This window comes from Procambarus clarkii, chromosome 20 (assembly GCF_040958095.1).
Source record: "Procambarus clarkii isolate CNS0578487 chromosome 20, FALCON_Pclarkii_2.0, whole genome shotgun sequence".
NCBI lineage: Eukaryota > Metazoa > Arthropoda > Malacostraca > Decapoda > Cambaridae > Procambarus > Procambarus clarkii.
The window spans coordinates 20862309-20872246 of NC_091169.1; the positions used below are offsets into that span (position 1 = coordinate 20862309).

The 9938-nt window shown below is 39.5% G+C and overlaps 1 non-coding gene across 1 annotated transcript; it reads left to right on the plus strand.

Annotated features, from left to right (window-relative positions):
• The first annotated feature begins 1472 nt into the window (after positions 1-1472).
• Positions 1473-1545, plus strand: TRNAV-AAC (transfer RNA valine (anticodon AAC)). The gene has a single exon. It is a non-coding gene; the product is annotated as a tRNA-Val (tRNA).
• The last annotated feature ends 8393 nt before the right edge of the window (positions 1546-9938 follow it).

Here is a 9938-nt window from a genome sequence, read left to right on the forward strand (position 1 = left end):
TGCTTACCCTTACAGGGCAACAAAGAAAATGGTAATTGCCATCTATACTCGTATAGAAATGGGCGAGATTAAGGGAGACTATAGTAAAGTGAGATTATGTCGTAAATTAGTGCTTACCTACTTGAGTTATCCTTTTTCCTTATATTTGTGACACACAAAAATTACACAACTATTCTGTGAGATGGGGATATTATTTTTCGTTTCTGCCCGAAACGCTACAAAAATGAAACGAAACGAAACAAAAATTACACAACTATTCTGTGAGATGGGGATATTATTTTTCGTTTCTGCCCGAAACGATATTATTTTTCGTTTCTGCCCGAAACGCTGCGCGTGCTAGTGGCTTTACAAGACTGTAATTACCATATTTGTATCCTCACATTCCTTATGTACATTCTTGTATATGCATAAATAAATAAATAAATAAATAAATTATATATAGCCGAACTTATTACTAGTACTGGATCTCATATTTACCCGAGGGCCACTAACAGACTATAGTGGTCTCGATGAGGACAGGAGGCCGGCGGCTTGTCAAAAGTCCCCCCCCCATTTGTCCTGATAATTTTTTAAAGCTGGATTTTAAAATTCAACAAAGTTTTGGTATTTACGGCCAAATTTGGTATTTTATTTTGGTATTAATCGCGAGTAGGCGGTTCCATGGGTTTATAACCCTGTGGGTGAGAAAGCCTCTGCTATCAGTCTCACATTATGACTTGTTTAGTTTGAAGCCGTTGCTCCTTGTTTGTGTTACATCTCACCTTTTGAAGAAGTTGTCCGGATCAACATCAATTATTGTTAGTATTTTGAAAGTTTTGATGAGATGAGCCATGTCATGTCTAGTTTGCAGTGTTGTTAACAGAGTACATATACACTCTGTAATACCTTATATAATTCATAATAATTCATTGTGTCGGGGGACAAGCAGGCAGTATACATATGCATGCTACACCTCGAGGTCCCCGCCCCCCCCCCCCAGGGCAGAATTACCGACCCTTCCAAGGATACAACCCTGCAACAAGCTGACTCCTGGGTGTCTATTTACTGTCATTAGGGGATTGAAAATGATTTAGAGCAATTAAACAAAAATTAGATGATAGAAAATACGCTTAACCAAGATAAGGACTATATTTTCCCTGTGTAGTGGTAAGACACTCGCCTGGCGTTTCGCGAGCGCTTTGTCCTAGGTTCGTATCCTAGCCGGGGAGGATTGACTAGGCGCCAATCCTTAACTGTAGCCACTGTTTACCCAACAGTAAAATGGGAACTTGGTTTAAGCTTTAATTTTTTTAAATAAAGGTTTAATTAAGCTTTAAAGCCTGAAAAGCTTCAATGAGCCTGGTTTGAGAACAGATTGTGGAGCATAAACTTGCATCATAATAAAAGACTACGAAACAATGGTTAATTATCGGAGAATGTCGCTGGCAGTCAAGGCTGACCTCAGAATATCATTATAGGTTTCGAGGAACTAAGTGCTCATGGTGTAGTGGTTATCACATCTGTCTAACACACAGAAGGTCCCAGGTTCGATCCCTGGTGAGCACAATACTTTTTTTTGTTTTTTTAATGTATGATTGTAACCTTTTGTGGAACAGGAAGGCATTAGTCCCCAGAAAGAAAGGCAAGTAATATAGTTAACGATGTGAAAAGGTATTAAATAACAAAAATTATAAATATTATTCGTTCGTTCATTATAATATTTGCAAAACAACATATAGCATTAAGTCTCTCGAATAGTGAAGGTAAACCAGTAAATGGAAGTATGACTGCGCGGACATCCTTGTCCCTGGTTATGGCAATCACAATAATCCTCAGTGATAAGTTTCCTGTTACCAACAATGGTGGATCAGCATGTATTAGTTTAGTTTGCCAGCCTCTTGTGTCTTCATATATATTCCGTTTTCTATATATCAGCAAATTTGCTTAACAGAAAATAATATGTTTAGTGTTGGTTTGGGGATAACTAGTTTAAAGTTAGCAGAAGTATAATGATATTTTTCGGGGGAACAGGCAGCTTGTGTATGTATACATGTTAGACTTATATCGAAGTCTCCCTCAAGATCGAACTACTGACCCTCCCTGTGATGCAACCCCACAACAAGCTGACTAACTCCTAGGTACCTATTTACATTTGGATATTAGGTGCCCTAATTTACATTAACAGGACATTAGGTGATAGGAAACGCGCCCAACCATTTATGTCGCGCCTGGAATTCAAACCGAGACTTCCTGAATCTGAATACAGTTACGGTGTTATTAAAAGAATCAATATGCATTAACATTAATATCTCCATCCACAATTTAAAAGTATTGAGTTTCCTTATGTCCTGAAATACGTTCAGGACTAAAGTATACTTGATGGTTGGTTAGTAAGTTATTGTGGTTGCCTTAATAACTTTTGAGTGGTTGATAGGTCTTAAGCCCAACTCTAAACCAGAACCAAACCATGGTTTATTTTACCTGTTGGATGACGACATATAAAGAACTGACAACCTGATAAGCTTCATGAAAGGCAACCATCTAATCTTTCTCTAACAAACTTAGGTTCATACATCAATTTGTGCTGCTACCCTGTATAAGAAAATTCTGTCTCAAACCATATACACTGATGGATCCCTACACCGCCCCACGGGTGAAGCTGGAAGTGCAGTTGTCCTGATAATGGGCGATAGCTTATATTTGGAGTGGAGAGTCCGTATAAACAACTGGGCCTCTACTCTTCAGTCCGGAGTATTTCACTGAAATGTGTACAAGTATTCAAACTTGATACATAAATTGTAGGTGACTCTTTATCATCCTTGATTGCTCTCAACTCTTTAAGACATAACTGTAACATGCTTGTGTTTGAAGCTAGACACAAATACAACAAAATTATTAATGATGGTAACAGAGTCCATTTCATGTGGTCTCCATCTCATGTTGGCCTCCGAATGCATGATAGAGCTGCTGAGTTAGCCAAAGAATCTGCCTTTAAAGGAGAAATTGAGTATAACCTTGGGCTGTCAATAAGCAGTCTGAGAGCAATAGTACTCCAAGAACTTCAACAAAATCTCCGAGGCAAAGTGAAATCGACACCAGTAATTCCATATTTCATCATACTATCATGCAAGAGGAGCCACACATCTATGGATCATCCAATAAAATCAGTAAACTTCTAGATGTTACTACTGCGCTGCTTAGACTCGCCTTTAAGTATCTCTGGGAATTCTCATCATCTGCTGATGTAGATCTGACCAAATGTAAACTGTGTCAACAAAATTATTCGCACACCCTCCGTCACTATGTGATGGAGTGCGAAAAGATACGCGAATTCAGAGATAATTCTATGACAAATGTTCAAGAGATGTGTAAATATTTCATTCAAAATGATCGGCTGCCAGAACTCTTGGCTAAATATCCCCAGTTTGCTAACTGTAGGTAGTAAATGAATGATTGTAACCCTATTCACCGCCGTCCACTGGGGGGGGGGGGGGGGCGGGGTGCAGGACAAACATATAAATTGTGACACCAGCTCTCCACATATGTCAGTTGCTTAATTTAGAAACTGTACTTGTGGTCGGTCTCGAGCCCATTGTTAATGTGACGATGTGCATTGAATTTTGTAACTAGCTCATCAAGATTGTAACTTGCTTAGCTAAATGAAACGTGTGGTTCAGTCCCTGAGCCCATTATGTGCCTCTGTAACCCTTTCCACTACCGCCCACATGATGGGTATGGGGTGCATAATAAATGAACTAAACTAAACAAAAAACTAACTTCCCTGTATAAGGGGGTTGCAGAGCAAGTGTTCAAGAGCAAGCTATGAATGTCTCCATCTCAAAGGATGGTAAGTTATGTTTTTTTTTTTTTTGCGATTCTATGTAGTCCGGGGCCAGATTCACGAAGCAGATACACAAGCACTTACGAACGTGTACAACTTTCCTCAATCTTTGACGGCTTTGGTTACATTTATTAAACAGTTTACAAGTATGAAATATTCCCAATCAACTGTTATTATTATAAACAGCCACCTGGTGTTTCGGAGCTCATTAACTATTTAATAATTGTAAACAAAGTTGTCAAAGATTGAGAAAAGATGTATAGTTTCGTAAGTGCTTGCGTAATTGCTTCGTGAATCTGGCCCCTGGAGTGTAGCTTACTAGCCTGCGCTCGCAAAGTCTGGATTAAGCACAAGAATAATTTCCAATATTCGGTGGAGTATAAAATAGTTACAAAGTTCAAAGTATTTCATACCATTTCGTCGAAAATCATCGACTAATAGGTTACTCACAATGTTGAGATGATCCATTCTGGGGCACTTGGCTGCTGATGATGTTCACTCGTGGGACCAGAGTTCGCCAATGGTGGAATCGGCACTCGACACAGCTTTCAACAGCTCAGTCCACGCATTTTTTGTTGCATGGTTTCGATCTACGACTTCCATTCACTACACCCACAAGCAAGCCACCTCCATGTTATGCATTGGAATTCAGAAGTGTAGTTTGCAGGCGTGCAACCAAGTCATTTGACTTTGTGAAGCTACACCCGAGAAAGTCGTTAGAGGTAGCAGACAACCCGTCATCACACTAGGCTGTTTAAAGCAGCGGCCGTCCTCCCCAGACGTATACATTAACATACTGTGTATTAAACATTAGTTTGTTTTCATATATATTTTATTATACATAAAAATTCCATGTATAGTTAGATTAGGTGTTTAGGTTCTGTTGGCGATTATTTGTATTTGAAGTACGTGGGTGAAGCATTTATAGAATTGTGTTTCGAACAGAGGACGTGAGCGAAGTGCTTATTCCGGAAGTGTTCGGACATCACCAGTTGTGTGTCAGCCCGCCCTCATAACCAAACCTTTGGTAATAACTTAGCTAAATGAAAATAATAAATTTATTTGTTATTTGTCCTCAGACAAATAAACTTCGTCTAAGGACGCAACCCGTCCTCAGACCAAGTCCATTCCATCCAGCGGTCGACCCCAAAGACGCATTCATCAATTTTAACATGCTGTTCGTTCAAAACAGAACTTTTCTCAAATATAAATTAATATTATTATATGAGCAGAGAGCGTACTACAATGCGCAAAAGAAGGTGCAGGTAAGGTGATAATTGTGGATGATAAGGTGTTCGTGAAGCAGATGCACATCCACGCAAAAGGTAAGTTGAGCCAACTTACCTTTTGCCTGGATCTAATCTAATCTACTAATCACCCGACATGGCCCCACAAACTTGGGTGCCAACTAAGTTGGCACCCAAGTCTGTAGAGCCATGTCGGGTGAATAATAAGAATGCGGAGGGTAAAGTTAAGATACTTAACATAGGATGTGTGTTTTCCTGTCAGCCAGACTGCGTGTTTAGGGCGACTCCGCCAGGCAGGAGCTGCCGTATATGTACTGTCATTATCCATCATAATGTTTGCAGAATGTTCCTAGTGGAGGAAACTATCAGTCAACGTGAAGGTTACAAAGAGATTGAAGATTGACTGATAAATATTAAGTCCCTGCATTCGAGCTCTCCATGTTGTTGTTGTTTAAGATTCGCTACTCAGAACAATAAGTTCCAGTAGCACGGGCTATGGTGAGCCCGTAACTTGCCTGGCACAGGAGCGGGGCAAGAAGCACGGGCTATGGTCAGCCTCGTGGACGGGAGATGTCTCTCGAGCTCTCCAACCTCACCCGCATTAAGAGCTCCATGCTCTACGCTCTCACCCCACATCACAGTTCTCTACCTCTGGCCTCGATCGAGCTCTCTTAAGCAACCCAAAAGGTGGCACGGGCATGAATAGCCCGTAAGTGGAGGACAAGGAGAGGCGCACCCTGTGTTTTAAGTGTGAAGTTAATGGATACGTCTCACCCATGTCTCAAATCTACATGAAGGGTTGAGCCTCGGCTCCTAAGCCCCCTCCTTTCCATTATTAATAGCTTTATTAAAGTATTATTGTAAATATTTTTGTGAACTTCCGTCTTATTACATTGTACAAAAGACAGTGAACAAATCCACAAGGGCCGTGACCAGGGTTCGAACCTACGTCCAAGAGGATCCCAGACGCGCCATTAATCGACTGAGCTTTGATACATCACGCTATTGTGATTTGTGTGTGTAGAAATAGTCCGAACTGGTCGTACAAAAGACAGTTTTTCATCTCATTTTGTTTTAGTTGGTGATCTGTGGATGTGTACTTAAATGTTCTCTAGTCGTGATGATACATTAGAAACTATCTACTCTTCGAAGTACTGCTGGCAGAAACAGGTTTTCTTACTTTGATTTGTTATATCTTTATTGAGGTAGAGCTCATGGAAAATATTTTATTATAATTTTCTGTAAAGTTGGGTATATTGATGAATTTTTAAGAGAGAATATTGGTAAATTCATACTAAAAAGTATCATTTAGTTTAGACAAAGATATTAATTTATTTTTATACAAATTAATTTAATTTTTATATAAATATGTACCTGGACATTTTTTTAAATATTTGTAGTATCAGCTTGTGTTTAATTAAGAAAATCTTCACTAACTCAACTACTGTGTATTTGATGAGAAACCATGAAACACTTAAAAAGTGAATGCTGTTATACTTACCATGAACATTATCCAGAAAGTTCGTAGTAATTTATGTAAATTTCATATTTTTAGGGTTGTAAATGGGAAGTACATTGACAGTATCTTGGATGTTTATTTGTAAGAATGATTCTTAGCATATAGTCGAGTCTTACCCGATCACGCACCTGTCAATACACACACACACACACACACACACACACACACACACACACACACACACACACACACACACACACACACACACACACGCACACACACACACACACACACACACACACACACACACACACACACACACACACACACACACACTCTCTCTCTGCAGGCTATAGCGCGCATACGAGCGAAAACCGACGTTATTTTTAAGCGGACGGGTTGAGTACACACATACAAGAATCATTAAGTCAGTAAGCTCAGAGAGTTCTCCACTCTAGCTTTCAAAATAAGTTTTAGGGGAACAGAATTTAAAGACAATTTACAAGAATAAGCTAATCAATTATATATTTTGTATGATAAGTATCATAATTCAAGCAATTAAACTTTATGTTCACTATGTCAAGATTAATACACAAGGTAAGTCACCACTCAAGAAATTGAGCACACTATGGCTGACTGCCCCTGAAAATCACACAACACCATAAGTTGAAACACCCCAAATATAGATTCACTCACCAAGGTCTCTGAATCTAAGTTCGATAAAGGGAGGGGGGGGGGCTACGGTTGATAGAGTTTCCCTCTGGTATGAGGAGGCCAGTCTGGAGACGGGAACCTCTTGACAGCGATCTAACTCTCGTTCCTATTCAATTCTAAGAACATAAGAACAAAGGTAACTGCAGAAGGCCTATTGGCCCATACGAGGCAGCTCCTATCTATAACCACCCAATCCCACTCATATACATGTCCAACCCGCGCTTGAAATAATCGAGGGACCTTTTCAATCCTCTGTGATCAATGTACAGATCCCTGGGTATTTGTGGGGGGAACCGGGAGTTAAGCTCTGCCTACCAGGCAAGATCAAGTATTGAAGATCAGGTATTATTGAAAAATTTGCATACGATCCTACATTGCAAGTTAGGTTACAATTACAAGTTCTCAAGTTAGGTAAACCCTAGAAAGCGACTCCTTTGATGGAAACCACACAGCCAACCGTCTGCAATTATCGACTTAGCAGAAGGCCACTTCACACGACCTGACATGTTGCAATTAACACTCTAGAGGTGTGACTTTTTAATTGCTTAGAGGCGACTGTCTGGCACCCTCAAATATGCTGTATGACTCCTGTTGTATGTGAAGTATTAAACTAAACACCTTTATGATGTTACATGACAGCTGAATGAACAGTGCTCGAGATTCGTAGTCCTGAGGTTCCGGGCCGGATCGAACAATGGGCAGAGTTTCTTTCACCCTGATGTTCCTATTCACCTAACAGTAAATAGGTACCTGGGAGTTAGACAGCTGCTACGGGCTGCTTCCTGGGGTGTGTAACAAAAAGGAAGGTCCTGGTCGAGGACCGGGCCGCGGGGACGCTAAGCCCCGAAATCATCTCAAGATAACCAGGATGAGGTGAAGGTGAAGTGAAGGATAGATGAAATTGTTTATGAAATAATCTAAGATGAGGTCTGATAAAGACCTTTTGTGCCCTCTGTAATGCTTTTGCGCTACCGCTCACAGGATGAGTATCGGGTGCACAATAAACTAGCCGCCTTCGGCGGCAACAATCATCAAAAATCATCATGAAGCACCTCACTAAGTCCAGTGAATCTTGTGAATCTTCTGTTTGCATGTTGGCTGGGGCAATATGTTCCGTCGTGTTCTGGAAGCTGGCAGAGTGTAATTTGATGCTAATTGACTATTGAATTTTGGCCAATTAATATCAAAATTACACTGCCAACCTCTAGAACACAACGGAACATACAACACACTGCCCCAGCCATCATGCAAACAGGAGATTGACAATGTTGTTGTTGTTATAGATTCAGCTACTTGGAACAAGTTCCAAGTAGCACGGGCTATGGTGAGCCCGTAACTTACCTGGCACAGGAGCGGGGCAAGAAGCACGGGCTATGGTTAGCCTCGTGGACGGGAGATGTCTCGGAGATTGACAAGATGCACTGGACTTATAAGTGAGGTGCTTCACCTTCACCTTATCCGCGGGGATAAGTCATGCAGAAAACACTTTTGTGATCCTTACGGGCTACTCATGCCCGTGCCACCATCTCTTGGGTGGCTTAATCTTCATTAATTAATCAATCTTTGAAACTATTTGAACTCTGCCTTTGACATGTTAACATGAGTTAAAGAAACTCACCTCTTAGCGTCAGGTCAAATAAAACTGTAAAAATGAACTTTGTAGAGGTAATTTTTAAATTTCCTTCTCAAGTGACGAAAAATAGGAGACGATTCGCGTTAGAATCAGTGATCTCACTCTTCCGGTCACATTCTATATTATATATATATATAAATATATATATATATATATATATATATATATATATATATATATATATATATATATATATATATATATATATATATATATATGAATACAGCACATTTAATTTTATGTATTTCCTTATTAATAATCATAATGCTTAAAAAAGCGCCATGAATAGTGGAAAATAACATCGTGTGTTTCAAACAATTACGTGGATTGACAACGGATACCAATAAAAAAATCAAGGGAAACATTTTACATATAATTTATATTAAATATAGGTATATCAAATCACCTAATCCAACCTGCTAACTGGTGTACAGAGGCACACTACCGTACAGTGTGGAGCCGCACACCATTCCATCCTTCCTGTTGGTGTAATATTGTCCCAGCGAGTATTGTATAAATGCAACACTTGTGTATGAATGTGTTGAAGGGTAAGTGATGGTAGGAACATGACCTGTACATGTAGACATGTCAGGTAGATACTCATACAACACCTACATGCTAACACATTTAACACGCAAAATCATACGTGATAAAACAATTCGCTGTCTAAGTTTAGTGACGAGAGATCACCAATCGCCTCAAGTCTCATGTCTAAGTTTATTGTGACGAGACATCACGACTCGTCTTATGTTACTCTTTAAATACAAAACAAACCGTGAAACACACACAAAAGGTTCATGGTCACTTTTCTTAATTTCCAACAAAACCCACTTTTGTATAATCTAGTATATAATCTAGCATGTAATCTTTTGTATACATCTGCAAAATATTCTTGCATAAATCGCATGCATAATGCTGTTGCATAATGCTCCAAGTATAATAAGAATATTGATAAAATTAATCATATTATTCCATTAATTCACAATACTGAATGAAATGAAATCGATATCCACGCGAGAGGAAGGAGACTGTAATGGTTCTCTGTAACAGTAAATAAAAGCACCA